Raw genomic sequence first — 26,700 nt, 5'->3', positions numbered from 1 at the left:
CGTTGTGCATGAATTAAGTTGCTACACTGAACGGTTACATGCATATATAGTTCATGTGTTTGGAAAGCCAGCCAAATCTCCTCCCTATAAAAGGACGTAATCACAAGACTGTAGTGTATTGCTAACGCAGTACATATACTAAAATTGGAACGATACAGAGAAGATTAGCATGGCCCCTGCGCAAGGATGACACGCAAATTCGTGAAGCGTTCCATATTTTTAATCTTTACATTCCACCCATTATTGACACAACAAGCTGCATCCAGCATTCAGGTGGCAATATGAGGCGAAGTTGATGTTCGCACTTTAATTGAGAGTTATATGAACGTTTATAAGTGAAATGAACAGACTGCATTATCAAACTTATATTTTCTCTCTTTCTTTCACCTGACGAGCTTTGTACATGCCCACGGTGGCATGGTGTGGAAAGGCACCCAGGGATAAACCGTCTCTATATGATTTGTTTAAAAACTTAGATCATTGTTTAGGATTTCTATGAAATCTCAGATTATCGCAGCCTCCACTTAATTATGTTTGAATGGATGATTATTCCCGCCGAGCACTGCTGTCGCGCATGTCACCTTGCTGTTAACATGAACGTATATCCTACGATGGCTTAAGCCCTCACTTCACTCATCATTGCCGCCTGTGTTAAATGAATTTAACATATTTCAATTGAGACTCAAGGTGTCTGCCCAAACTTTACTTATCCCCAGATGGTTACTAGGGTCGCACTTGAATGGGTGACTACTGCCAGTCAGTGTCAGGGCTTGTGGCTAATTAAACCGGCTTTCTTTTTGTTAAAGTATGCATATTAGTTCAGACTAGGCATTGGTAGGTCCTTGAAACAACAACCTTCTTATGAACATGTTATAACATTAGCTTTGCGCAGTGGCGGTACCATAGCCAATGAGGTCCATCCGAGGCGTGGTTATTGCTAGTTGAAAACTAATCCCAATACCCCGCGCTGACGCCCTTCACTGGGCGGCATGCGCAATTTTTGTTAGCTCCTACGGGGGCCTCATAACTAATATAAAAATAGAACTTCAATTGAGGAAAACAGTGGGTTTTTTTTCTTATTCGCTTCACACACACAACCAGAACATTATGATCTTGTCATTCTAGTTTCATCTTGTTACGACTGGCTGTGTATTGAACAAAAACTATTCCTCCATGTTATTGATACACAGCTATGCACATGTGAACGATTTAAAAGTATGACAGTTAGAGTTAATTGCCCTTGGACGGTTTTACGCCAGGTAGCGCGTATATGTCGTCTGGTAAACGTTCTACATATCATATGCTTTTGCTGCAGACGGATGTGATGTAATTCCGCGCATTCTGCGTCACCGTCGATTATTAATGATACCAAACACGTCTAAAACGACTTTATAATTTACCTAAAGCTTTTGAGAGTGTTACCACAATAGAACCAGAAACCACTAAAATGTACGCATAGAACCGAAATTAGTTTGATCGTTGTGCATGAATTAAGTTGCTACACTGAACGGTTACATGCATATATAGTTCATGTGTTTGGAAAGCCAGCCAAATCTCCTCCCTATAAAAGGACGTAATCACAAGACTGTAGTGTATTGCTAACGCAGTACATATACTAAAATTGGAACGATACAGAGAAGATTAGCATGGCCCCTGCGCAAGGATGACACGCAAATTCGTGAAGCGTTCCATATTTTTAATCTTTACATTCCACCCATTATTGACACAACAAGCTGCATCCAGCATTCAGGTGGCAATATGAGGCGAAGTTGATGTTCGCACTTTAATTGAGAGTTATATGAACGTTTATAAGTGAAATGAACAGACTGCATTATCAAACTTATATTTTCTCTCTTTCTTTCACCTGACGAGCTTTGTACATGCCCACGATGGCATGGTGTGGAAAGGCACCCAGGGATAAACCGTCTCTATATGATTTGTTTAAAAACTTAGATCATTGTTTAGGATTTCTATGAAATCTCAGATTATCGCAGCCTCCACTTAATTATGTTTGAATGGATGATTATTCCCGCCGAGCACTGCTGTCGCGCATGTCACCTTGCTGTTAACATGAACGTATATCCTACGATGGCTTAAGCCCTCACTTCACTCATCATTGCCGCCTGTGTTAAATGAATTTAACATATTTCAATTGAGACTCAAGGTGTCTGCCCAAACTTTACTTATCCCCAGATGGTTACTAGGGTCGCACTTGAATGGGTGACTACTGCCAGTCAGTGTCAGGGCTTGTGGCTAATTAAACCGGCTTTCTTTTTGTTAAAGTATGCATATTAGTTCAGACTAGGCATTGGTAGGTCCTTGAAACAACAACCTTCTTATGAACATGTTATAACATTAGCTTTGCGCAGTGGCGGTACCATAGCCAATGAGGTCCATCCGAGGCGTGGTTATTGCTAGTTGAAAACTAATCCCAATACCCCGCGCTGACGCCCTTCACTGGGCGGCATGCGCAATTTTTGTTAGCTCCTACGGGGGCCTCATAACTAATATAAAAATAGAACTTCAATTGAGGAAAACAGTGGGTTTTTTTTCTTATTCGCTTCACACACACAACCAGAACATTATGATCTTGTCATTCTAGTTTCATCTTGTTACGACTGGCTGTGTATTGAACAAAAACTATTCCTCCATGTTATTGATACACAGCTATGCACATGTGAACGATTTAAAAGTATGACAGTTAGAGTTAATTGCCCTTGGACGGTTTTACGCCAGGTAGCGCGTATATGTCGTCTGGTAAACGTTCTACATATCATATGCTTTTGCTGCAGACGGATGTGATGTAATTCCGCGCATTCTGCGTCACCGTCGATTATTAATGATACCAAACACGTCTAAAACGACTTTATAATTTACCTAAAGCTTTTGAGAGTGTTACCACAATAGAACCAGAAACCACTAAAATGTACGCATAGAACCGAAATTAGTTTGATCGTTGTGCATGAATTAAGTTGCTACACTGAACGGTTACATGCATATATAGTTCATGTGTTTGGAAAGCCAGCCAAATCTCCTCCCTATAAAAGGACGTAATCACAAGACTGTAGTGTATTGCTAACGCAGTACATATACTAAAATTGGAACGATACAGAGAAGATTAGCATGGCCCCTGCGCAAGGATGACACGCAAATTCGTGAAGCGTTCCATATTTTTAATCTTTACATTCCACCCATTATTGACACAACAAGCTGCATCCAGCATTCAGGTGGCAATATGAGGCGAAGTTGATGTTCGCACTTTAATTGAGAGTTATATGAACGTTTATAAGTGAAATGAACAGACTGCATTATCAAACTTATATTTTCTCTCTTTCTTTCACCTGACGAGCTTTGTACATGCCCACGATGGCATGGTGTGGAAAGGCACCCAGGGATAAACCGTCTCTATATGATTTGTTTAAAAACTTAGATCATTGTTTAGGATTTCTATGAAATCTCAGATTATCGCAGCCTCCACTTAATTATGTTTGAATGGATGATTATTCCCGCCGAGCACTGCTGTCGCGCATGTCACCTTGCTGTTAACATGAACGTATATCCTACGATGGCTTAAGCCCTCACTTCACTCATCATTGCCGCCTGTGTTAAATGAATTTAACATATTTCAATTGAGACTCAAGGTGTCTGCCCAAACTTTACTTATCCCCAGATGGTTACTAGGGTCGCACTTGAATGGGTGACTACTGCCAGTCAGTGTCAGGGCTTGTGGCTAATTAAACCGGCTTTCTTTTTGTTAAAGTATGCATATTAGTTCAGACTAGGCATTGGTAGGTCCTTGAAACAACAACCTTCTTATGAACATGTTATAACATTAGCTTTGCGCAGTGGCGGTACCATAGCCAATGAGGTCCATCCGAGGCGTGGTTATTGCTAGTTGAAAACTAATCCCAATACCCCGCGCTGACGCCCTTCACTGGGCGGCATGCGCAATTTTTGTTAGCTCCTACGGGGGCCTCATAACTAATATAAAAATAGAACTTCAATTGAGGAAAACAGTGGGTTTTTTTTCTTATTCGCTTCACACACACAACCAGAACATTATGATCTTGTCATTCTAGTTTCATCTTGTTACGACTGGCTGTGTATTGAACAAAAACTATTCCTCCATGTTATTGATACACAGCTATGCACATGTGAACGATTTAAAAGTATGACAGTTAGAGTTAATTGCCCTTGGACGGTTTTACGCCAGGTAGCGCGTATATGTCGTCTGGTAAACGTTCTACATATCATATGCTTTTGCTGCAGACGGATGTGATGTAATTCCGCGCATTCTGCGTCACCGTCGATTATTAATGATACCAAACACGTCTAAAACGACTTTATAATTTACCTAAAGCTTTTGAGAGTGTTACCACAATAGAACCAGAAACCACTAAAATGTACGCATAGAACCGAAATTAGTTTGATCGTTGTGCATGAATTAAGTTGCTACACTGAACGGTTACATGCATATATAGTTCATGTGTTTGGAAAGCCAGCCAAATCTCCTCCCTATAAAAGGACGTAATCACAAGACTGTAGTGTATTGCTAACGCAGTACATATACTAAAATTGGAACGATACAGAGAAGATTAGCATGGCCCCTGCGCAAGGATGACACGCAAATTCGTGAAGCGTTCCATATTTTTAATCTTTACATTCCACCCATTATTGACACAACAAGCTGCATCCAGCATTCAGGTGGCAATATGAGGCGAAGTTGATGTTCGCACTTTAATTGAGGTGAGGTGAAATTGGGTTTAACGTCGCGTCCAAGATTATTGCACTTATATAGCGACGTGCATGCACGTGTATGTGTGTGTGTGGCTGCTTGTACTAGTCCGGACTGATGCCGATTTATAGTGCTAGCTCACTGAGATACCATGCCGCAGTTTAACATGAATACCCCACTCAGACACAGTATACTGACTCCGAGCCGACCAGTCCTTGTTTTAGCCCCTTAATGCCAAGCGCCAGACAGGGTAACAACAAGTACAATCTTTTAACGTCTTTTTGTATGACGCGGCCCGGGATCGAACCCTGGACCTTCCGCTCTCAGGGCGGACGCTCTACCACAAGACCACGGAGGCGGTCTCTTTAATTGAGAGTTATATGAACGTTTATAAGTGAAATGAACAGACTGCATTATCAAACTTATATTTTCTCTCTTTCTTTCACCTGACGAGCTTTGTACATGCCCACGGTGGCATGGTGTGGAAAGGCACCCAGGGATAAACCGTCTCTATATGATTTGTTTAAAAACTTAGATCATTGTTTAGGATTTCTATGAAATCTCAGATTATCGCAGCCTCCACTTAATTATGTTTGAATGGATGATTATTCCCGCCGAGCACTGCTGTCGCGCATGTCACCTTGCTGTTAACATGAACGTATATCCTACGATGGCTTAAGCCCTCACTTCACTCATCATTGCCGCCTGTGTTAAATGAATTTAACATATTTCAATTGAGACTCAAGGTGTCTGCCCAAACTTTACTTATCCCCAGATGGTTACTAGGGTCGCACTTGAATGGGTGACTACTGCCAGTCAGTGTCAGGGCTTGTGGCTAATTAAACCGGCTTTCTTTTTGTTAAAGTATGCAAATTAGTTCAGACTAGGCATTGGTAGGTCCTTGAAACAACAACCTTCTTATGAACATGTTATAACATTAGCTTTGCGCAGTGGCGGTACCATAGCCAATGAGGTCCATCCGAGGCGTGGTTATTGCTAGTTGAAAACTAATCCCAATACCCCGCGCTGACGCCCTTCACTGGGCGGCATGCGCAATTTTTGTTAGCTCCTACGGGGGCCTCATAACTAATATAAAAATAGAACTTCAATTGAGGAAAACAGTGGGTTTTTTTTCTTATTCGCTTCACACACACAACCCGAACATTATGATCTTGTCATTCTAGTTTCATCTTGTTACGACTGGCTGTGTATTGAACAAAAACTATTCCTCCATGTTATTGATACACAGCTATGCACATGTGAACGATTTAAAAGTATGACAGTTAGAGTTAATTGCCCTTGGACGGTTTTACGCCAGGTAGCGCGTATATGTCGTCTGGTAAACGTTCTACATATCATATGCTTTTGCTGCAGACGGATGTGATGTAATTCCGCGCATTCTGCGTCACCGTCGATTATTAATGATACCAAACACGTCTAAAACGACTTTATAATTTACCTAAAGCTTTTGAGAGTGTTACCACAATAGAACCAGAAACCACTAAAATGTACGCATAGAACCGAAATTAGTTTGATCGTTGTGCATGAATTAAGTTGCTACACTGAACGGTAACATGCATATATAGTTCATGTGTTTGGAAAGCCAGCCAAATCTCCTCCCTATAAAAGGACGTAATCACAAGACTGTAGTGTATTGCTAACGCAGTACATATACTAAAATTGGAACGATACAGAGAAGATTAGCATGGCCCCTGCGCAAGGATGACACGCAAATTCGTGAAGCGTTCCATATTTTTAATCTTTACATTCCACCCATTATTGACACAACAAGCTGCATCCAGCATTCAGGTGGCAATATGAGGCGAAGTTGATGTTCGCACTTTAATTGAGAGTTATATGAACGTTTATAAGTGAAATGAACAGACTGCATTATCAAACTTATATTTTCTCTCTTTCTTTCACCTGACGAGCTTTGTACATGCCCACGGTGGCATGGTGTGGAAAGGCACCCAGGGATAAACCGTCTCTATATGATTTGTTTAAAAACTTAGATCATTGTTTAGGATTTCTATGAAATCTCAGATTATCGCAGCCTCCACTTAATTATGTTTGAATGGATGATTATTCCCGCCGAGCACTGCTGTCGCGCATGTCACCTTGCTGTTAACATGAACGTATATCCTACGATGGCTTAAGCCCTCACTTCACTCATCATTGCCGCCTGTGTTAAATGAATTTAACATATTTCAATTGAGACTCAAGGTGTCTGCCCAAACTTTACTTATCCCCAGATGGTTACTAGGGTCGCACTTGAATGGGTGACTACTGCCAGTCAGTGTCAGGGCTTGTGGCTAATTAAACCGGCTTTCTTTTTGTTAAAGTATGCAAATTAGTTCAGACTAGGCATTGGTAGGTCCTTGAAACAACAACCTTCTTATGAACATGTTATAACATTAGCTTTGCGCAGTGGCGGTACCATAGCCAATGAGGTCCATCCGAGGCGTGGTTATTGCTAGTTGAAAACTAATCCCAATACCCCGCGCTGACGCCCTTCACTGGGCGGCATGCGCAATTTTTGTTAGCTCCTACGGGGGCCTCATAACTAATATAAAAATAGAACTTCAATTGAGGAAAACAGTGGGTTTTTTTTCTTATTCGCTTCACACACACAACCCGAACATTATGATCTTGTCATTCTAGTTTCATCTTGTTACGACTGGCTGTGTATTGAACAAAAACTATTCCTCCATGTTATTGATACACAGCTATGCACATGTGAACGATTTAAAAGTATGACAGTTAGAGTTAATTGCCCTTGGACGGTTTTACGCCAGGTAGCGCGTATATGTCGTCTGGTAAACGTTCTACATATCATATGCTTTTGCTGCAGACGGATGTGATGTAATTCCGCGCATTCTGCGTCACCGTCGATTATTAATGATACCAAACACGTCTAAAACGACTTTATAATTTACCTAAAGCTTTTGAGAGTGTTACCACAATAGAACCAGAAACCACTAAAATGTACGCATAGAACCGAAATTAGTTTGATCGTTGTGCATGAATTAAGTTGCTACACTGAACGGTAACATGCATATATAGTTCATGTGTTTGGAAAGCCAGCCAATTCTCCTCCCTATAAAAGGACGTAATCACAAGACTGTAGTGTATTGCTAACGCAGTACATATACTAAAATTGGAACGATACAGAGAAGATTAGCATGGCCCCTGCGCAAGGATGACACGCAAATTCGTGAAGCGTTCCATATTTTTAATCTTTACATTCCACCCATTATTGACACAACAAGCTGCATCCAGCATTCAGGTGGCAATATGAGGCGAAGTTGATGTTCGCACTTTAATTGAGAGTTATATGAACGTTTATAAGTGAAATGAACAGACTGCATTATCAAACTTATATTTTCTCTCTTTCTTTCACCTGACGAGCTTTGTACATGCCCACGGTGGCATGGTGTGGAAAGGCACCCAGGGATAAACCGTCTCTATATGATTTGTTTAAAAACTTAGATCATTGTTTAGGATTTCTATGAAATCTCAGATTATCGCAGCCTCCACTTAATTATGTTTGAATGGATGATTATTCCCGCCGAGCACTGCTGTCGCGCATGTCACCTTGCTGTTAACATGAACGTATATCCTACGATGGCTTAAGCCCTCACTTCACTCATCATTGCCGCCTGTGTTAAATGAATTTAACATATTTCAATTGAGACTCAAGGTGTCTGCCCAAACTTTACTTATCCCCAGATGGTTACTAGGGTCGCACTTGAATGGGTGACTACTGCCAGTCAGTGTCAGGGCTTGTGGCTAATTAAACCGGCTTTCTTTTTGTTAAAGTATGCAAATTAGTTCAGACTAGGCATTGGTAGGTCCTTGAAACAACAACCTTCTTATGAACATGTTATAACATTAGCTTTGCGCAGTGGCGGTACCATAGCCAATGAGGTCCATCCGAGGCGTGGTTATTGCTAGTTGAAAACTAATCCCAATACCCCGCGCTGACGCCCTTCACTGGGCGGCATGCGCAATTTTTGTTAGCTCCTACGGGGGCCTCATAACTAATATAAAAATAGAACTTCAATTGAGGAAAACAGTGGGTTTTTTTTCTTATTCGCTTCACACACACAACCCGAACATTATGATCTTGTCATTCTAGTTTCATCTTGTTACGACTGGCTGTGTATTGAACAAAAACTATTCCTCCATGTTATTGATACACAGCTATGCACATGTGAACGATTTAAAAGTATGACAGTTAGAGTTAATTGCCCTTGGACGGTTTTACGCCAGGTAGCGCGTATATGTCGTCTGGTAAACGTTCTACATATCATATGCTTTTGCTGCAGACGGATGTGATGTAATTCCGCGCATTCTGCGTCACCGTCGATTATTAATGATACCAAACACGTCTAAAACGACTTTATAATTTACCTAAAGCTTTTGAGAGTGTTACCACAATAGAACCAGAAACCACTAAAATGTACGCATAGAACCGAAATTAGTTTGATCGTTGTGCATGAATTAAGTTGCTACACTGAACGGTAACATGCATATATAGTTCATGTGTTTGGAAAGCCAGCCAAATCTCCTCCCTATAAAAGGACGTAATCACAAGACTGTAGTGTATTGCTAACGCAGTACATATACTAAAATTGGAACGATACAGAGAAGATTAGCATGGCCCCTGCGCAAGGATGACACGCAAATTCGTGAAGCGTTCCATATTTTTAATCTTTACATTCCACCCATTATTGACACAACAAGCTGCATCCAGCATTCAGGTGGCAATATGAGGCGAAGTTGATGTTCGCACTTTAATTGAGAGTTATATGAACGTTTATAAGTGAAATGAACAGACTGCATTATCAAACTTATATTTTCTCTCTTTCTTTCACCTGACGAGCTTTGTACATGCCCACGGTGGCATGGTGTGGAAAGGCACCCAGGGATAAACCGTCTCTATATGATTTGTTTAAAAACTTAGATCATTGTTTAGGATTTCTATGAAATCTCAGATTATCGCAGCCTCCACTTAATTATGTTTGAATGGATGATTATTCCCGCCGAGCACTGCTGTCGCGCATGTCACCTTGCTGTTAACATGAACGTATATCCTACGATGGCTTAAGCCCTCACTTCACTCATCATTGCCGCCTGTGTTAAATGAATTTAACATATTTCAATTGAGACTCAAGGTGTCTGCCCAAACTTTACTTATCCCCAGATGGTTACTAGGGTCGCACTTGAATGGGTGACTACTGCCAGTCAGTGTCAGGGCTTGTGGCTAATTAAACCGGCTTTCTTTTTGTTAAAGTATGCAAATTAGTTCAGACTAGGCATTGGTAGGTCCTTGAAACAACAACCTTCTTATGAACATGTTATAACATTAGCTTTGCGCAGTGGCGGTACCATAGCCAATGAGGTCCATCCGAGGCGTGGTTATTGCTAGTTGAAAACTAATCCCAATACCCCGCGCTGACGCCCTTCACTGGGCGGCATGCGCAATTTTTGTTAGCTCCTACGGGGGCCTCATAACTAATATAAAAATAGAACTTCAATTGAGGAAAACAGTGGGTTTTTTTTCTTATTCGCTTCACACACACAACCCGAACATTATGATCTTGTCATTCTAGTTTCATCTTGTTACGACTGGCTGTGTATTGAACAAAAACTATTCCTCCATGTTATTGATACACAGCTATGCACATGTGAACGATTTAAAAGTATGACAGTTAGAGTTAATTGCCCTTGGACGGTTTTACGCCAGGTAGCGCGTATATGTCGTCTGGTAAACGTTCTACATATCATATGCTTTTGCTGCAGACGGATGTGATGTAATTCCGCGCATTCTGCGTCACCGTCGATTATTAATGATACCAAACACGTCTAAAACGACTTTATAATTTACCTAAAGCTTTTGAGAGTGTTACCACAATAGAACCAGAAACCACTAAAATGTACGCATAGAACCGAAATTAGTTTGATCGTTGTGCATGAATTAAGTTGCTACACTGAACGGTTACATGCATATATAGTTCATGTGTTTGGAAAGCCAGCCAAATCTCCTCCCTATAAAAGGACGTAATCACAAGACTGTAGTGTATTGCTAACGCAGTACATATACTAAAATTGGAAGGATACAGAGAAGATTAGCATGGCCCCTGCGCAAGGATGACACGCAAATTCGTGAAGCGTTCCATATTTTTAATCTTTACATTCCACCCATTATTGACACAACAAGCTGCATCCAGCATTCAGGTGGCAATATGAGGCGAAGTTGATGTTCGCACTTTAATTGAGAGTTATATGAACGTTTATAAGTGAAATGAACAGACTGCATTATCAAACTTATATTTTCTCTCTTTCTTTCACCTGACGAGCTTTGTACATGCCCACGATGGCATGGTGTGGAAAGGCACCCAGGGATAAACCGTCTCTATATGATTTGTTTAAAAACTTAGATCATTGTTTAGGATTTCTATGAAATCTCAGATTATCGCAGCCTCCACTTAATTATGTTTGAATGGATGATTATTCCCGCCGAGCACTGCTGTCGCGCATGTCACCTTGCTGTTAACATGAACGTATATCCTACGATGGCTTAAGCCCTCACTTCACTCATCATTGCCGCCTGTGTTAAATGAATTTAACATATTTCAATTGAGACTCAAGGTGTCTGCCCAAACTTTACTTATCCCCAGATGGTTACTAGGGTCGCACTTGAATGGGTGACTACTGCCAGTCAGTGTCAGGGCTTGTGGCTAATTAAACCGGCTTTCTTTTTGTTAAAGTATGCATATTAGTTCAGACTAGGCATTGGTAGGTCCTTGAAACAACAACCTTCTTATGAACATGTTATAACATTAGCTTTGCGCAGTGGCGGTACCATAGCCAATGAGGTCCATCCGAGGCGTGGTTATTGCTAGTTGAAAACTAATCCCAATACCCCGCGCTGACGCCCTTCACTGGGCGGCATGCGCAATTTTTGTTAGCTCCTACGGGGGCCTCATAACTAATATAAAAATAGAACTTCAATTGAGGAAAACAGTGGGTTTTTTTTCTTATTCGCTTCACACACACAACCCGAACATTATGATCTTGTCATTCTAGTTTCATCTTGTTACGACTGGCTGTGTATTGAACAAAAACTATTCCTCCATGTTATTGATACACAGCTATGCACATGTGAACGATTTAAAAGTATGACAGTTAGAGTTAATTGCCCTTGGACGGTTTTACGCCAGGTAGCGCGTATATGTCGTCTGGTAAACGTTCTACATATCATATGCTTTTGCTGCAGACGGATGTGATGTAATTCCGCGCATTCTGCGTCACCGTCGATTATTAATGATACCAAACACGTCTAAAACGACTTTATAATTTACCTAAAGCTTTTGAGAGTGTTACCACAATAGAACCAGAAACCACTAAAATGTACGCATAGAACCGAAATTAGTTTGATCGTTGTGCATGAATTAAGTTGCTACACTGAACGGTTACATGCATATATAGTTCATGTGTTTGGAAAGCCAGCCAAATCTCCTCCCTATAAAAGGACGTAATCACAAGACTGTAGTGTATTGCTAACGCAGTACATATACTAAAATTGGAACGATACAGAGAAGATTAGCATGGCCCCTGCGCAAGGATGACACGCAAATTCGTGAAGCGTTCCATATTTTTAATCTTTACATTCCACCCATTATTGACACAACAAGCTGCATCCAGCATTCAGGTGGCAATATGAGGCGAAGTTGATGTTCGCACTTTAATTGAGGTGAGGTGAAATTGGGTTTAACGTCGCGTCCAAGATTATTGCACTTATATAGCGACGTGCATGCACGTGTATGTGTGTGGCTGCTTGTACTAGTCCGGACTGATGCCGATTTATAGTGCTAGCTCACTGAGATACCATGCCACAGTTTAACATGAATACCCCACTCAGACACAGTATACTGACTCCGAGCCGACCAGTCCTTGTTTTAGCCCCTTAATGCCGAGCGCCAGACAGGGTAACAACAAGTACAATCTTTTAACGTCTTTTTGTATGACGCGGCCCGGGATCGAACCCTGGACCTTCCGCTCTCAGGGCGGACGCTCTACCACAAGACCACGGAGGCGGTCTCTTTAATTGAGAGTTATATGAACGTTTATAAGTGAAATGAACAGACTGCATTATCAAACTTATATTTTCTCTCTTTCTTTCACCTGACGAGCTTTGTACATGCCCACGGTGGCATGGTGTGGAAAGGCACCCAGGGATAAACCGTCTCTATATGATTTGTTTAAAAACTTAGATCATTGTTTAGGATTTCTATGAAATCTCAGATTATCGCAGCCTCCACTTAATTATGTTTGAATGGATGATTATTCCCGCCGAGCACTGCTGTCGCGCATGTCACCTTGCTGTTAACATGAACGTATATCCTACGATGGCTTAAGCCCTCACTTCACTCATCATTGCCGCCTGTGTTAAATGAATTTAACATATTTCAATTGAGACTCAAGGTGTCTGCCCAAACTTTACTTATCCCCAGATGGTTACTAGGGTCGCACTTGAATGGGTGACTACTGCCAGTCAGTGTCAGGGCTTGTGGCTAATTAAACCGGCTTTCTTTTTGTTAAAGTATGCAAATTAGTTCAGACTAGGCATTGGTAGGTCCTTGAAACAACAACCTTCTTATGAACATGTTATAACATTAGCTTTGCGCAGTGGCGGTACCATAGCCAATGAGGTCCATCCGAGGCGTGGTTATTGCTAGTTGAAAACTAATCCCAATACCCCGCGCTGACGCCCTTCACTGGGCGGCATGCGCAATTTTTGTTAGCTCCTACGGGGGCCTCATAACTAATATAAAAATAGAACTTCAATTGAGGAAAACAGTGGGTTTTTTTTCTTATTCGCTTCACACACACAACCCGAACATTATGATCTTGTCATTCTAGTTTCATCTTGTTACGACTGGCTGTGTATTGAACAAAAACTATTCCTCCATGTTATTGATACACAGCTATGCACATGTGAACGATTTAAAAGTATGACAGTTAGAGTTAATTGCCCTTGGACGGTTTTACGCCAGGTAGCGCGTATATGTCGTCTGGTAAACGTTCTACATATCATATGCTTTTGCTGCAGACGGATGTGATGTAATTCCGCGCATTCTGCGTCACCGTCGATTATTAATGATACCAAACACGTCTAAAACGACTTTATAATTTACCTAAAGCTTTTGAGAGTGTTACCACAATAGAACCAGAAACCACTAAAATGTACGCATAGAACCGAAATTAGTTTGATCGTTGTGCATGAATTAAGTTGCTACACTGAACGGTTACATGCATATATAGTTCATGTGTTTGGAAAGCCAGCCAAATCTCCTCCCTATAAAAGGACGTAATCACAAGACTGTAGTGTATTGCTAACGCAGTACATATACTAAAATTGGAAGGATACAGAGAAGATTAGCATGGCCCCTGCGCAAGGATGACACGCAAATTCGTGAAGCGTTCCATATTTTTAATCTTTACATTCCACCCATTATTGACACAACAAGCTGCATCCAGCATTCAGGTGGCAATATGAGGCGAAGTTGATGTTCGCACTTTAATTGAGAGTTATATGAACGTTTATAAGTGAAATGAACAGACTGCATTATCAAACTTATATTTTCTCTCTTTCTTTCACCTGACGAGCTTTGTACATGCCCACGATGGCATGGTGTGGAAAGGCACCCAGGGATAAACCGTCTCTATATGATTTGTTTAAAAACTTAGATCATTGTTTAGGATTTCTATGAAATCTCAGATTATCGCAGCCTCCACTTAATTATGTTTGAATGGATGATTATTCCCGCCGAGCACTGCTGTCGCGCATGTCACCTTGCTGTTAACATGAACGTATATCCTACGATGGCTTAAGCCCTCACTTCACTCATCATTGCCGCCTGTGTTAAATGAATTTAACATATTTCAATTGAGACTCAAGGTGTCTGCCCAAACTTTACTTATCCCCAGATGGTTACTAGGGTCGCACTTGAATGGGTGACTACTGCCAGTCAGTGTCAGGGCTTGTGGCTAATTAAACCGGCTTTCTTTTTGTTAAAGTATGCAAATTAGTTCAGACTAGGCATTGGTAGGTCCTTGAAACAACAACCTTCTTATGAACATGTTATAACATTAGCTTTGCGCAGTGGCGGTACCATAGCCAATGAGGTCCATCCGAGGCGTGGTTATTGCTAGTTGAAAACTAATCCCAATACCCCGCGCTGACGCCCTTCACTGGGCGGCATGCGCAATTTTTGTTAGCTCCTACGGGGGCCTCATAACTAATATAAAAATAGAACTTCAATTGAGGAAAACAGTGGGTTTTTTTTCTTATTCGCTTCACACACACAACCCGAACATTATGATCTTGTCATTCTAGTTTCATCTTGTTACGACAGGCTGTGTATTGAACAAAAACTATTCCTCCATGTTATTGATACACAGCTATGCACATGTGAACGATTTAAAAGTATGACAGTTAGAGTTAATTGCCCTTGGACGGTTTTACGCCAGGTAGCGCGTATATGTCGTCTGGTAAACGTTCTACATATCATATGCTTTTGCTGCAGACGGATGTGATGTAATTCCGCGCATTCTGCGTCACCGTCGATTATTAATGATACCAAACACGTCTAAAACGACTTTATAATTTACCTAAAGCTTTTGAGAGTGTTACCACAATAGAACCAGAAACCACTAAAATGTACGCATAGAACCGAAATTAGTTTGATCGTTGTGCATGAATTAAGTTGCTACACTGAACGGTAACATGCATATATAGTTCATGTGTTTGGAAAGCCAGCCAAATCTCCTCCCTATAAAAGGACGTAATCACAAGACTGTAGTGTATTGCTAACGCAGTACATATACTAAAATTGGAACGATACAGAGAAGATTAGCATGGCCCCTGCGCAAGGATGACACGCAAATTCGTGAAGCGTTCCATATTTTTAATCTTTACATTCCACCCATTATTGACACAACAAGCTGCATCCAGCATTCAGGTGGCAATATGAGGCGAAGTTGATGTTCGCACTTTAATTGAGAGTTATATGAACGTTTATAAGTGAAATGAACAGACTGCATTATCAAACTTATATTTTCTCTCTTTCTTTCACCTGACGAGCTTTGTACATGCCCACGGTGGCATGGTGTGGAAAGGCACCCAGGGATAAACCGTCTCTATATGATTTGTTTAAAAACTTAGATCATTGTTTAGGATTTCTATGAAATCTCAGATTATCGCAGCCTCCACTTAATTATGTTTGAATGGATGATTATTCCCGCCGAGCACTGCTGTCGCGCATGTCACCTTGCTGTTAACATGAACGTATATCCTACGATGGCTTAAGCCCTCACTTCACTCATCATTGCCGCCTGTGTTAAATGAATTTAACATATTTCAATTGAGACTCAAGGTGTCTGCCCAAACTTTACTTATCCCCAGATGGTTACTAGGGTCGCACTTGAATGGGTGACTACTGCCAGTCAGTGTCAGGGCTTGTGGCTAATTAAACCGGCTTTCTTTTTGTTAAAGTATGCAAATTAGTTCAGACTAGGCATTGGTAGGTCCTTGAAACAACAACCTTCTTATGAACATGTTATAACATTAGCTTTGCGCAGTGGCGGTACCATAGCCAATGAGGTCCATCCGAGGCGTGGTTATTGCTAGTTGAAAACTAATCCCAATACCCCGCGCTGACGCCCTTCACTGGGCGGCATGCGCAATTTTTGTTAGCTCCTACGGGGGCCTCATAACTAATATAAAAATAGAACTTCAATTGAGGAAAACAGTGGGTTTTTTTTCTTATTCGCTTCACACACACAACCCGAACATTATGATCTTGTCATTCTAGTTTCATCTTGTTACGACTGGCTGTGTATTGAACAAAAACTATTCCTCCATGTTATTGATACACAGCTATGCACATGTGAACGATTTAAAAGTATGACAGTTAGAGTTAATTGCCCTTGGACGGTTTTACGCCAGGTAGCGCGTATATGTCGTCTGGTAAACGTTCTACATATCATATGCTTTTGCTGCAGACGGATGTGATGTAATTCCGCGCATTCTGCGTCACCGTCGATTATTAATGATACCAAACACGTCTAAAACGACTTTATAATTTACCTAAAGCTTTTGAGAGTGTTACCACAATAGAACCAGAAACCACTAAAATGTACGCATAGAACCGAAATTAGTTTGATCGTTGTGCATGAATTAAGTTGCTACACTGAACGGTAACATGCATATATAGTTCATGTGTTTGGAAAGCCAGCCAAATCTCCTCCCTATAAAAGGACGTAATCACAAGACTGTAGTGTATTGCTAACGCAGTACATATACTAAAATTGGAACGATACAGAGAAGATTAGCATGGCCCCTGCGCAAGGATGACACGCAAATTCGTGAAGCGTTCCATATTTTTAATCTTTACATTCCACCCATTATTGACACAACAAGCTGCATCCAGCATTCAGGTGGCAATATGAGGCGAAGTTGATGTTCGCACTTTAATTGAGAGTTATATGAACGTTTATAAGTGAAATGAACAGACTGCATTATCAAACTTATATTTTCTCTCTTTCTTTCACCTGACGAGCTTTGTACATGCCCACGGTGGCATGGTGTGGAAAGGCACCCAGGGATAAACCGTCTCTATATGATTTGTTTAAAAACTTAGATCATTGTTTAGGATTTCTATGAAATCTCAGATTATCGCAGCCTCCACTTAATTATGTTTGAATGGATGATTATTCCCGCCGAGCACTGCTGTCGCGCATGTCACCTTGCTGTTAACATGAACGTATATCCTACGATGGCTTAAGCCCTCACTTCACTCATCATTGCCGCCTGTGTTAAATGAATTTAACATATTTCAATTGAGACTCAAGGTGTCTGCCCAAACTTTACTTATCCCCAGATGGTTACTAGGGTCGCACTTGAATGGGTGACTACTGCCAGTCAGTGTCAGGGCTTGTGGCTAATTAAACCGGCTTTCTTTTTGTTAAAGTATGCAAATTAGTTCAGACTAGGCATTGGTAGGTCCTTGAAACAACAACCTTCTTATGAACATGTTATAACATTAGCGTTGCGCAGTGGCGGTACCATAGCCAATGAGGTCCATCCGAGGCGTGGTTATTGCTAGTTGAAAACTAATCCCAATACCCCGCGCTGACGCCCTTCACTGGGCGGCATGCGCAATTTTTGTTAGCTCCTACGGGGGCCTCATAACTAATATAAAAATAGAACTTCAATTGAGGAAAACAGTGGGTTTTTTTTCTTATTCGCTTCACACACACAACCCGAACATTATGATCTTGTCATTCTAGTTTCATCTTGTTACGACTGGCTGTGTATTGAACAAAAACTATTCCTCCATGTTATTGATACACAGCTATGCACATGTGAACGATTTAAAAGTATGACAGTTAGAGTTAATTGCCCTTGGACGGTTTTACGCCAGGTAGCGCGTATATGTCGTCTGGTAAACGTTCTACATATCATATGCTTTTGCTGCAGACGGATGTGATGTAATTCCGCGCATTCTGCGTCACCGTCGATTATTAATGATACCAAACACGTCTAAAACGACTTTATAATTTACCTAAAGCTTTTGAGAGTGTTACCACAATAGAACCAGAAACCACTAAAATGTACGCATAGAACCGAAATTAGTTTGATCGTTGTGCATGAATTAAGTTGCTACACTGAACGGTAACATGCATATATAGTTCATGTGTTTGGAAAGCCAGCCAAATCTCCTCCCTATAAAAGGACGTAATCACAAGACTGTAGTGTATTGCTAACGCAGTACATATACTAAAATTGGAACGATACAGAGAAGATTAGCATGGCCCCTGCGCAAGGATGACACGCAAATTCGTGAAGCGTTCCATATTTTTAATCTTTACATTCCACCCATTATTGACACAACAAGCTGCATCCAGCATTCAGGTGGCAATATGAGGCGAAGTTGATGTTCGCACTTTAATTGAGAGTTATATGAACGTTTATAAGTGAAATGAACAGACTGCATTATCAAACTTATATTTTCTCTCTTTCTTTCACCTGACGAGCTTTGTACATGCCCACGATGGCATGGTGTGGAAAGGCACCCAGGGATAAACCGTCTCTATATGATTTGTTTAAAAACTTAGATCATTGTTTAGGATTTCTATGAAATCTCAGATTATCGCAGCCTCCACTTAATTATGTTTGAATGGATGATTATTCCCGCCGAGCACTGCTGTCGCGCATGTCACCTTGCTGTTAACATGAACGTATATCCTACGATGGCTTAAGCCCTCACTTCACTCATCATTGCCGCCTGTGTTAAATGAATTTAACATATTTCAATTGAGACTCAAGGTGTCTGCCCAAACTTTACTTATCCCCAGATGGTTACTAGGGTCGCACTTGAATGGGTGACTACTGCCAGTCAGTGTCAGGGCTTGTGGCTAATTAAACCGGCTTTCTTTTTGTTAAAGTATGCAAATTAGTTCAGACTAGGCATTGGTAGGTCCTTGAAACAACAACCTTCTTATGAACATGTTATAACATTAGCTTTGCGCAGTGGCGGTACCATAGCCAATGAGGTCCATCCGAGGCGTGGTTATTGCTAGTTGAAAACTAATCCCAATACCCCGCGCTGACGCCCTTCACTGGGCGGCATGCGCAATTTTTGTTAGCTCCTACGGGGGCCTCATAACTAATATAAAAATAGAACTTCAATTGAGGAAAACAGTGGGTTTTTTTTCTTATTCGCTTGACACACACAACCCGAACATTATGATCTTGTCATTCTAGTTTCATCTTGTTACGACTGGCTGTGTATTGAACAAAAACTATTCCTCCATGTTATTGATACACAGCTATGCACATGTGAACGATTTAAAAGTATGACAGTTAGAGTTAATTGCCCTTGGACGGTTTTACGCCAGGTAGCGCGTATATGTCGTCTGGTAAACGTTCTACATATCATATGCTTTTGCTGCAGACGGATGTGATGTAATTCCGCGCATTCTGCGTCACCGTCGATTATTAATGATACCAAACACGTCTAAAACGACTTTATAATTTACCTAAAGCTTTTGAGAGTGTTACCACAATAGAACCAGAAACCACTAAAATGTACGCATAGAACCGAAATTAGTTTGATCGTTGTGCATGAATTAAGTTGCTACACTGAACGGTAACATGCATATATAGTTCATGTGTTTGGAAAGCCAGCCAAATCTCCTCCCTATAAAAGGACGTAATCACAAGACTGTAGTGTATTGCTAACGCAGTACATATACTAAAATTGGAACGATACAGAGAAGATTAGCATGGCCCCTGCGCAAGGATGACACGCAAATTCGTGAAGCGTTCCATATTTTTAATCTTTACATTCCACCCATTATTGACACAACAAGCTGCATCCAGCATTCAGGTGGCAATATGAGGCGAAGTTGATGTTCGCACTTTAATTGAGAGTTATATGAACGTTTATAAGTGAAATGAACAGACTGCATTATCAAACTTATATTTTCTCTCTTTCTTTCACCTGACGAGCTTTGTACATGCCCACGGTGGCATGGTGTGGAAAGGCACCCAGGGATAAACCGTCTCTATATGATTTGTTTAAAAACTTAGATCATTGTTTAGGATTTCTATGAAATCTCAGATTATCGCAGCCTCCACTTAATTATGTTTGAATGGATGATTATTCCCGCCGAGCACTGCTGTCGCGCATGTCACCTTGCTGTTAACATGAACGTATATCCTACGATGGCTTAAGCCCTCACTTCACTCATCATTGCCGCCTGTGTTAAATGAATTTAACATATTTCAATTGAGACTCAAGGTGTCTGCCCAAACTTTACTTATCCCCAGATGGTTACTAGGGTCGCACTTGAATGGGTGACTACTGCCAGTCAGTGTCAGGGCTTGTGGCTAATTAAACCGGCTTTCTTTTTGTTAAAGTATGCAAATTAGTTCAGACTAGGCATTGGTAGGTCCTTGAAACAACAACCTTCTTATGAACATGTTATAACATTAGCTTTGCGCAGTGGCGGTACCATAGCCAATGAGGTCCATCCGAGGCGTGGTTATTGCTAGTTGAAAACTAATCCCAATACCCCGCGCTGACGCCCTTCACTGGGCGGCATGCGCAATTTTTGTTAGCTCCTACGGGGGCCTCATAACTAATATAAAAATAGAACTTCAATTGAGGAAAACAGTGGGTTTTTTTTCTTATTCGCTTCACACACACAACCCGAACATTATGATCTTGTCATTCTAGTTTCATCTTGTTACGACTGGCTGTGTATTGAACAAAAACTATTCCTCCATGTTATTGATACACAGCTATGCACATGTGAACGATTTAAAAGTATGACAGTTAGAGTTAATTGCCCTTGGACGGTTTTACGCCAGGTAGCGCGTATATGTCGTCTGGTAAACGTTCTACATATCATATGCTTTTGCTGCAGACGGATGTGATGTAATTCCGCGCATTCTGCGTCACCGTCGATTATTAATGATACCAAACACGTCTAAAACGACTTTATAATTTACCTAAAGCTTTTGAGAGTGTTACCACAATAGAACCAGAAACCACTAAAATGTACGCATAGAACCGAAATTAGTTTGATCGTTGTGCATGAATTAAGTTGCTACACTGAACGGTAACATGCATATATAGTTCATGTGTTTGGAAAGCCAGCCAAATCTCCTCCCTATAAAAGGACGTAATCACAAGACTGTAGTGTATTGCTAACGCAGTACATATACTAAAATTGGAACGATACAGAGAAGATTAGCATGGCCCCTGCGCAAGGATGACACGCAAATTCGTGAAGCGTTCCATATTTTTAATCTTTACATTCCACCCATTATTGACACAACAAGCTGCATCCAGCATTCAGGTGGCAATATGAGGCGAAGTTGATGTTCGCACTTTAATTGAGAGTTATATGAACGTTTATAAGTGAAATGAACAGACTGCATTATCAAACTTATATTTTCTCTCTTTCTTTCACCTGACGAGCTTTGTACATGCCCACGGTGGCATGGTGTGGAAAGGCACCCAGGGATAAACCGTCTCTATATGATTTGTTTAAAAACTTAGATCATTGTTTAGGATTTCTATGAAATCTCAGATTATCGCAGCCTCCACTTAATTATGTTTGAATGGATGATTATTCCCGCCGAGCACTGCTGTCGCGCATGTCACCTTGCTGTTAACATGAACGTATATCCTACGATGGCTTAAGCCCTCACTTCACTCATCATTGCCGCCTGTGTTAAATGAATTTAACATATTTCAATTGAGACTCAAGGTGTCTGCCCAAACTTTACTTATCCCCAGATGGTTACTAGGGTCGCACTTGAATGGGTGACTACTGCCAGTCAGTGTCAGGGCTTGTGGCTAATTAAACCGGCTTTCTTTTTGTTAAAGTATGCAAATTAGTTCAGACTAGGCATTGGTAGGTCCTTGAAACAACAACCTTCTTATGAACATGTTATAACATTAGCTTTGCGCAGTGGCGGTACCATAGCCAATGAGGTCCATCCGAGGCGTGGTTATTGCTAGTTGAAAACTAATCCCAATACCCCGCGCTGACGCCCTTCACTGGGCGGCATGCGCAATTTTTGTTAGCTCCTACGGGGGCCTCATAACTAATATAAAAATAGAACTTCAATTGAGGAAAACAGTGGGTTTTTTTTCTTATTCGCTTCACACACACAACCCGAACATTATGATCTTGTCATTCTAGTTTCATCTTGTTACGACTGGCTGTGTATTGAACAAAAACTATTCCTCCATGTTATTGATACACAGCTATGCACATGTGAACGATTTAAAAGTATGACAGTTAGAGTTAATTGCCCTTGGACGGTTTTACGCCAGGTAGCGCGTATATGTCGTCTGGTAAACGTTCTACATATCATATGCTTTTGCTGCAGACGGATGTGATGTAATTCCGCGCATTCTGCGTCACCGTCGATTATTAATGATACCAAACACGTCTAAAACGACTTTATAATTTACCTAAAGCTTTTGAGAGTGTTACCACAATAGAACCAGAAACCACTAAAATGTACGCATAGAACCGAAATTAGTTTGATCGTTGTGCATGAATTAAGTTGCTACACTGAACGGTAACATGCATATATAGTTCATGTGTTTGGAAAGCCAGCCAAATCTCCTCCCTATAAAAGGACGTAATCACAAGACTGTAGTGTATTGCTAACGCAGTACATATACTAAAATTGGAACGATACAGAGAAGATTAGCATGGCCCCTGCGCAAGGATGACACGCAAATTCGTGAAGCGTTCCATATTTTTAATCTTTACATTCCACCCATTATTGACACAACAAGCTGCATCCAGCATTCAGGTGGCAATATGAGGCGAAGTTGATGTTCGCACTTTAATTGAGAGTTATATGAACGTTTATAAGTGAAATGAACAGACTGCATTATCAAACTTATATTTTCTCTCTTTCTTTCACCTGACGAGCTTTGTACATGCCCACGGTGGCATGGTGTGGAAAGGCACCCAGGGATAAACCGTCTCTATATGATTTGTTTAAAAACTTAGATCATTGTTTAGGATTTCTATGAAATCTCAGATTATCGCAGCCTCCACTTAATTATGTTTGAATGGATGATTATTCCCGCCGAGCACTGCTGTCGCGCATGTCACCTTGCTGTTAACATGAACGTATATCCTACGATGGCTTAAGCCCTCACTTCACTCATCATTGCCGCCTGTGTTAAATGAATTTAACATATTTCAATTGAGACTCAAGGTGTCTGCCCAAACTTTACTTATCCCCAGATGGTTACTAGGGTCGCACTTGAATGGGTGACTACTGCCAGTCAGTGTCAGGGCTTGTGGCTAATTAAACCGGCTTTCTTTTTGTTAAAGTATGCAAATTAGTTCAGACTAGGCATTGGTAGGTCCTTGAAACAACAACCTTCTTATGAACATGTTATAGCATTAGCTTTGCGCAGTGGCGGTACCATAGCCAATGAGGTCCATCCGAGGCGTGGTTATTGCTAGTTGAAAACTAATCCCAATACCCCGCGCTGACGCCCTTCACTGGGCGGCATGCGCAATTTTTGTTAGCTCCTACGGGGGCCTCATAACTAATATAAAAATAGAACTTCAATTGAGGAAAACAGTGGGTTTTTTTTCTTATTCGCTTCACACACACAACCCGAACATTATGATCTTGTCATTCTAGTTTCATCTTGTTACGACTGGCTGTGTATTGAACAAAAACTATTCCTCCATGTTATTGATACACAGCTATGCACATGTGAACGATTTAAAAGTATGACAGTTAGAGTTAATTGCCCTTGGACGGTTTTACGCCAGGTAGCGCGTATATGTCGTCTGGTAAACGTTCTACATATCATATGCTTTTGCTGCAGACGGATGTGATGTAATTCCGCGCATTCTGCGTCACCGTCGATTATTAATGATACCAAACACGTCTAAAACGACTTTATAATTTACCTAAAGCTTTTGAGAGTGTTACCACAATAGAACCAGAAACCACTAAAATGTACGCATAGAACCGAAATTAGTTTGATCGTTGTGCATGAATTAAGTTGCTACACTGAACGGTAACATGCATATATAGTTCATGTGTTTGGAAAGCCAGCCAAATCTCCTCCCTATAAAAGGACGTAATCACAAGACTGTAGTGTATTGCTAACGCAGTACATATACTAAAATTGGAACGATACAGAGAAGATTAGCATGGCCCCTGCGCAAGGATGACACGCAAATTCGTGAAGCGTTCCATATTTTTAATCTTTACATTCCACCCATTATTGACACAACAAGCTGCATCCAGCATTCAGGTGGCAATATGAGGCGAAGTTGATGTTCGCACTTTAATTGAGAGTTATATGAACGTTTATAAGTGAAATGAACAGACTGCATTATCAAACTTATATTTTCTCTCTTTCTTTCACCTGACGAGCTTTGTACATGCCCACGGTGGCATGGTGTGGAAAGGCACCCAGGGATAAACCGTCTCTATATGATTTGTTTAAAAACTTAGATCATTGTTTAGGATTTCTATGAAATCTCAGATTATCGCAGCCTCCACTTAATTATGTTTGAATGGATGATTATTCCCGCCGAGCACTGCTGTCGCGCATGTCACCTTGCTGTTAACATGAACGTATATCCTACGATGGCTTAAGCCCTCACTTCACTCATCATTGCCGCCTGTGTTAAATGAATTTAACATATTTCAATTGAGACTCAAGGTGTCTGCCCAAACTTTACTTATCCCCAGATGGTTACTAGGGTCGCACTTGAATGGGTGACTACTGCCAGTCAGTGTCAGGGCTTGTGGCTAATTAAACCGGCTTTCTTTTTGTTAAAGTATGCAAATTAGTTCAGACTAGGCATTGGTAGGTCCTTGAAACAACAACCTTCTTATGAACATGTTATAGCATTAGCTTTGCGCAGTGGCGGTACCATAGCCAATGAGGTCCATCCGAGGCGTGGTTATTGCTAGTTGAAAACTAATCCCAATACCCCGCGCTGACGCCCTTCACTGGGCGGCATGCGCAATTTTTGTTAGCTCCTACGGGGGCCTCATAACTAATATAAAAATAGAACTTCAATTGAGGAAAACAGTGGGTTTTTTTTCTTATTCGCTTCACACACACAACCCGAACATTATGATCTTGTCATTCTAGTTTCATCTTGTTACGACTGGCTGTGTATTGAACAAAAACTATTCCTCCATGTTATTGATACACAGCTATGCACATGTGAACGATTTAAAAGTATGACAGTTAGAGTTAATTGCCCTTGGACGGTTTTACGCCAGGTAGCGCGTATATGTCGTCTGGTACACGTTCTACATATCATATGCTTTTGCTGCAGACGGATGTGATGTAATTCCGCGCATTCTGCGTCACCGTCGATTATTAATGATACCAAACACGTCTAAAACGACTTTATAATTTACCTAAAGCTTTTGAGAGTGTTACCACAATAGAACCAGAAACCACTAAAATGTACGCATAGAACCGAAATTAGTTTGATCGTTGTGCATGAATTAAGTTGCTACACTGAACGGTAACATGCATATATAGTTCATGTGTTTGGAAAGCCAGCCAAATCTCCTCCCTATAAAAGGACGTAATCACAAGACTGTAGTGTATTGCTAACGCAGTACATATACTAAAATTGGAACGATACAGAGAAGATTAGCATGGCCCCTGCGCAAGGATGACACGCAAATTCGTGAAGCGTTCCATATTTTTAATCTTTACATTCCACCCATTATTGACACAACAAGCTGCATCCAGCATTCAGGTGGCAATATGAGGCGAAGTTGATGTTCGCACTTTAATTGAGAGTTATATGAACGTTTATAAGTGAAATGAACAGACTGCATTATCAAACTTATATTTTCTCTCTTTCTTTCACCTGACGAGCTTTGTACATGCCCACGGTGGCATGGTGTGGAAAGGCACCCAGGGATAAACCGTCTCTATATGATTTGTTTAAAAACTTAGATCATTGTTTAGGATTTCTATGAAATCTCAGATTATCGCAGCCTCCACTTAATTATGTTTGAATGGATGATTATTCCCGCCGAGCACTGCTGTCGCGCATGTCACCTTGCTGTTAACATGAACGTATATCCTACGATGGCTTAAGCCCTCACTTCACTCATCATTGCCGCCTGTGTTAAATGAATTTAACATATTTCAATTGAGACTCAAGGTGTCTGCCCAAACTTTACTTATCCCCAGATGGTTACTAGGGTCGCACTTGAATGGGTGACTACTGCCAGTCAGTGTCAGGGCTTGTGGCTAATTAAACCGGCTTTCTTTTTGTTAAAGTATGCAAATTAGTTCAGACTAGGCATTGGTAGGTCCTTGAAACAACAACCTTCTTATGAACAT

General features: G+C 41.0%; 35 non-coding genes across 35 annotated transcripts; all 35 read left to right on the top strand.

Annotated features, from left to right (window-relative positions):
• Positions 1 to 115: 115 nt before the first annotated feature.
• LOC125382225 lies at positions 116 to 221 on the top strand. The gene has a single exon (XR_007222436.1). It is a non-coding gene; the product is annotated as a U6 spliceosomal RNA (small nuclear RNA).
• Positions 222 to 880: 659 nt separating this feature from the next.
• On the top strand, positions 881 to 1,019 carry LOC125382267. Its single transcript, XR_007222485.1, has one exon. It is a non-coding gene; the product is annotated as a U4 spliceosomal RNA (small nuclear RNA).
• Positions 1,020 to 1,592: 573 nt separating this feature from the next.
• LOC125382224 lies at positions 1,593 to 1,698 on the top strand. Its single transcript, XR_007222435.1, has one exon. It is a non-coding gene; the product is annotated as a U6 spliceosomal RNA (small nuclear RNA).
• A 659-nt stretch (positions 1,699 to 2,357) lies between these two features.
• On the top strand, positions 2,358 to 2,496 carry LOC125382266. The gene has a single exon (XR_007222484.1). It is a non-coding gene; the product is annotated as a U4 spliceosomal RNA (small nuclear RNA).
• Positions 2,497 to 3,069: 573 nt separating this feature from the next.
• On the top strand, positions 3,070 to 3,175 carry LOC125382223. Its single transcript, XR_007222434.1, has one exon. It is a non-coding gene; the product is annotated as a U6 spliceosomal RNA (small nuclear RNA).
• Positions 3,176 to 3,834: 659 nt separating this feature from the next.
• Positions 3,835 to 3,973, top strand: LOC125382265. Its single transcript, XR_007222482.1, has one exon. It is a non-coding gene; the product is annotated as a U4 spliceosomal RNA (small nuclear RNA).
• Positions 3,974 to 4,546: 573 nt separating this feature from the next.
• On the top strand, positions 4,547 to 4,652 carry LOC125382222. Its single transcript, XR_007222433.1, has one exon. It is a non-coding gene; the product is annotated as a U6 spliceosomal RNA (small nuclear RNA).
• A 1,022-nt stretch (positions 4,653 to 5,674) lies between these two features.
• On the top strand, positions 5,675 to 5,813 carry LOC125382264. The gene has a single exon (XR_007222481.1). It is a non-coding gene; the product is annotated as a U4 spliceosomal RNA (small nuclear RNA).
• Positions 5,814 to 6,386: 573 nt separating this feature from the next.
• LOC125382221 lies at positions 6,387 to 6,492 on the top strand. The gene has a single exon (XR_007222432.1). It is a non-coding gene; the product is annotated as a U6 spliceosomal RNA (small nuclear RNA).
• Positions 6,493 to 7,151: 659 nt separating this feature from the next.
• Positions 7,152 to 7,290, top strand: LOC125382263. Its single transcript, XR_007222480.1, has one exon. It is a non-coding gene; the product is annotated as a U4 spliceosomal RNA (small nuclear RNA).
• A 573-nt stretch (positions 7,291 to 7,863) lies between these two features.
• LOC125382219 lies at positions 7,864 to 7,969 on the top strand. Its single transcript, XR_007222430.1, has one exon. It is a non-coding gene; the product is annotated as a U6 spliceosomal RNA (small nuclear RNA).
• A 659-nt stretch (positions 7,970 to 8,628) lies between these two features.
• LOC125382262 lies at positions 8,629 to 8,767 on the top strand. The gene has a single exon (XR_007222479.1). It is a non-coding gene; the product is annotated as a U4 spliceosomal RNA (small nuclear RNA).
• A 573-nt stretch (positions 8,768 to 9,340) lies between these two features.
• Positions 9,341 to 9,446, top strand: LOC125382218. The gene has a single exon (XR_007222429.1). It is a non-coding gene; the product is annotated as a U6 spliceosomal RNA (small nuclear RNA).
• Positions 9,447 to 10,105: 659 nt separating this feature from the next.
• Positions 10,106 to 10,244, top strand: LOC125382261. Its single transcript, XR_007222478.1, has one exon. It is a non-coding gene; the product is annotated as a U4 spliceosomal RNA (small nuclear RNA).
• A 573-nt stretch (positions 10,245 to 10,817) lies between these two features.
• Positions 10,818 to 10,923, top strand: LOC125382244. The gene has a single exon (XR_007222456.1). It is a non-coding gene; the product is annotated as a U6 spliceosomal RNA (small nuclear RNA).
• Positions 10,924 to 11,582: 659 nt separating this feature from the next.
• LOC125382260 lies at positions 11,583 to 11,721 on the top strand. The gene has a single exon (XR_007222476.1). It is a non-coding gene; the product is annotated as a U4 spliceosomal RNA (small nuclear RNA).
• A 573-nt stretch (positions 11,722 to 12,294) lies between these two features.
• LOC125382217 lies at positions 12,295 to 12,400 on the top strand. The gene has a single exon (XR_007222428.1). It is a non-coding gene; the product is annotated as a U6 spliceosomal RNA (small nuclear RNA).
• Positions 12,401 to 13,418: 1,018 nt separating this feature from the next.
• Positions 13,419 to 13,557, top strand: LOC125382259. Its single transcript, XR_007222475.1, has one exon. It is a non-coding gene; the product is annotated as a U4 spliceosomal RNA (small nuclear RNA).
• A 573-nt stretch (positions 13,558 to 14,130) lies between these two features.
• LOC125382243 lies at positions 14,131 to 14,236 on the top strand. Its single transcript, XR_007222454.1, has one exon. It is a non-coding gene; the product is annotated as a U6 spliceosomal RNA (small nuclear RNA).
• A 659-nt stretch (positions 14,237 to 14,895) lies between these two features.
• LOC125382258 lies at positions 14,896 to 15,034 on the top strand. The gene has a single exon (XR_007222474.1). It is a non-coding gene; the product is annotated as a U4 spliceosomal RNA (small nuclear RNA).
• Positions 15,035 to 15,607: 573 nt separating this feature from the next.
• LOC125382216 lies at positions 15,608 to 15,713 on the top strand. The gene has a single exon (XR_007222427.1). It is a non-coding gene; the product is annotated as a U6 spliceosomal RNA (small nuclear RNA).
• Positions 15,714 to 16,372: 659 nt separating this feature from the next.
• Positions 16,373 to 16,511, top strand: LOC125382257. Its single transcript, XR_007222473.1, has one exon. It is a non-coding gene; the product is annotated as a U4 spliceosomal RNA (small nuclear RNA).
• A 573-nt stretch (positions 16,512 to 17,084) lies between these two features.
• Positions 17,085 to 17,190, top strand: LOC125382215. Its single transcript, XR_007222426.1, has one exon. It is a non-coding gene; the product is annotated as a U6 spliceosomal RNA (small nuclear RNA).
• A 659-nt stretch (positions 17,191 to 17,849) lies between these two features.
• LOC125382169 lies at positions 17,850 to 17,988 on the top strand. The gene has a single exon (XR_007222381.1). It is a non-coding gene; the product is annotated as a U4 spliceosomal RNA (small nuclear RNA).
• Positions 17,989 to 18,561: 573 nt separating this feature from the next.
• On the top strand, positions 18,562 to 18,667 carry LOC125382214. The gene has a single exon (XR_007222425.1). It is a non-coding gene; the product is annotated as a U6 spliceosomal RNA (small nuclear RNA).
• Positions 18,668 to 19,326: 659 nt separating this feature from the next.
• LOC125382256 lies at positions 19,327 to 19,465 on the top strand. Its single transcript, XR_007222471.1, has one exon. It is a non-coding gene; the product is annotated as a U4 spliceosomal RNA (small nuclear RNA).
• Positions 19,466 to 20,038: 573 nt separating this feature from the next.
• Positions 20,039 to 20,144, top strand: LOC125382213. Its single transcript, XR_007222424.1, has one exon. It is a non-coding gene; the product is annotated as a U6 spliceosomal RNA (small nuclear RNA).
• Positions 20,145 to 20,803: 659 nt separating this feature from the next.
• Positions 20,804 to 20,942, top strand: LOC125382255. The gene has a single exon (XR_007222470.1). It is a non-coding gene; the product is annotated as a U4 spliceosomal RNA (small nuclear RNA).
• A 573-nt stretch (positions 20,943 to 21,515) lies between these two features.
• On the top strand, positions 21,516 to 21,621 carry LOC125382212. The gene has a single exon (XR_007222423.1). It is a non-coding gene; the product is annotated as a U6 spliceosomal RNA (small nuclear RNA).
• Positions 21,622 to 22,280: 659 nt separating this feature from the next.
• On the top strand, positions 22,281 to 22,419 carry LOC125382254. The gene has a single exon (XR_007222469.1). It is a non-coding gene; the product is annotated as a U4 spliceosomal RNA (small nuclear RNA).
• A 573-nt stretch (positions 22,420 to 22,992) lies between these two features.
• LOC125382211 lies at positions 22,993 to 23,098 on the top strand. Its single transcript, XR_007222422.1, has one exon. It is a non-coding gene; the product is annotated as a U6 spliceosomal RNA (small nuclear RNA).
• A 659-nt stretch (positions 23,099 to 23,757) lies between these two features.
• Positions 23,758 to 23,896, top strand: LOC125382253. The gene has a single exon (XR_007222468.1). It is a non-coding gene; the product is annotated as a U4 spliceosomal RNA (small nuclear RNA).
• Positions 23,897 to 24,469: 573 nt separating this feature from the next.
• LOC125382210 lies at positions 24,470 to 24,575 on the top strand. Its single transcript, XR_007222421.1, has one exon. It is a non-coding gene; the product is annotated as a U6 spliceosomal RNA (small nuclear RNA).
• A 659-nt stretch (positions 24,576 to 25,234) lies between these two features.
• Positions 25,235 to 25,373, top strand: LOC125382252. The gene has a single exon (XR_007222467.1). It is a non-coding gene; the product is annotated as a U4 spliceosomal RNA (small nuclear RNA).
• Positions 25,374 to 25,946: 573 nt separating this feature from the next.
• Positions 25,947 to 26,052, top strand: LOC125382208. The gene has a single exon (XR_007222419.1). It is a non-coding gene; the product is annotated as a U6 spliceosomal RNA (small nuclear RNA).
• Positions 26,053 to 26,700: the final 648 nt, after the last annotated feature.

This window comes from Haliotis rufescens, unplaced genomic scaffold (genome assembly GCF_023055435.1).
Source record: "Haliotis rufescens isolate VD_foot unplaced genomic scaffold, xgHalRufe1.0.p SCAF_2, whole genome shotgun sequence".
Classification (NCBI taxonomy): Eukaryota; Metazoa; Mollusca; class Gastropoda; order Lepetellida; family Haliotidae; genus Haliotis; species Haliotis rufescens.
Note: the sequence above shows the minus strand (reverse complement) of the source record. Positions and strands in the feature narration are given on the sequence as shown.